The sequence below is a fragment of the Podarcis liolepis genome, assembly GCF_965112155.1.
Source record: "Podarcis liolepis genome assembly, chromosome: 15".
NCBI lineage: Eukaryota > Metazoa > Chordata > Lepidosauria > Squamata > Lacertidae > Podarcis > Podarcis liolepis.
In genome coordinates, this window is record NC_139566.1 from 45,259,056 (window position 1) to 45,260,374 (window position 1,319).

Here is a 1,319-nt window from a genome sequence, read left to right on the forward strand (position 1 = left end):
CCGCCACAATTGCTTCATCCCTCCCTCAAACTCCAACTCTCCACAGGCTTCAAAGGTTGGTGCAAGGGCTCCCAGGATCAGGGCCGTCTTTAGCAGATGTGGGTGCAAATATCCGCCCAGCACCCCCCCAAATTACCACAGATAGTGTTGGGGTGGCCATAGCTGCACACTGCCAGCCATCCAGGGGGGGGCACAACTCTCCCCCATGCCACTGCGGGACAGCGATCCTTGCAGAGGCTTGGGAGTGAAGTTGCGCCCCTCCCAAGCCTCTATGGGAGGAGAGCGCAGCTTCCCTCCCAAACCTCCTCGGGAGGAGAGCGATCCCCGCAGAAGCTTGGGAGGGAAGCTGCACGCCCGCCAGCCTTATGGTTGGTGGGCGTGCAGCTGGCGGGTGTGCAAGGAAAGGGGAGGCCGCCGGCAAAAGCCATGCAGCTCCCCCACTCATTGGGGCACTCCTGAGAGGCCGGCGCCCTGGCGCAACACCCCCCTAAGCTCTATGGGAAAGACGGCTCTGACCGGGATTCCACTTAAAAGCTGTTTTCGCATAATTTTTCGGCTTCTTTTAGGTGTTTCTGTACCTTCTGCACTACTTCCAGGCTTGACACCATACAAGTGCACCTTGAACACGTGTAAAAGCCTGTATTTTAAATTGCCTCTCCATCCAGTGTCACTGGGATAAAAGAGTGGCCTGATTCTCACACGTGTGGCTGCCACTGTCCCATCTTTGGGCTGCAGAGCAGGGGGAGGTCTAAATCCTGTCAGAATGGGAATATGGAGAGACAGAAAGAGGGCTGGGAGCAGATGCCTGCCGGAGTCAAAGACTCCGGAAGCTGGAGGTGTGATTGTGTTTGCTGCTCCCTGTTGGTGTCGTCAGCCAGTTGCTGCTCAAGCGCCCCAGAAATGATGGCAAATGTGTTTTAAAATTTTGTGACAGTCCATGCACAAATCACCAATTAAAGGCTCCCAAACCGCACATTAACATGATAAGTTATAACAGCTCCAAAAGAGACATTCTTGTTTATCACGGCAGCGACCCATGGATTAAGGGCTCCCTCAGTACACATTGACAGCCCGGCGCCAGCGGCACCAAAGCTGTTGCGCTCTGCGTTGTGCCAATGATCTGTGGAGAATGGGAGGAGGGCGCCTCCTCATTCCCCCTCACAAGTTTTAAACAAAGGGGAGAGACCGGGCAGATCAGTGACTGAGAATTTGCAGTTCCAAGGGGGGAGGAAGAGAAGCATCTTGGAGCAAACGTGAAAGGGAATGAGTACAGAGCACCAACAGGCAATGAGGGGGGTAATCTCAGGCTCTGGTAGAGC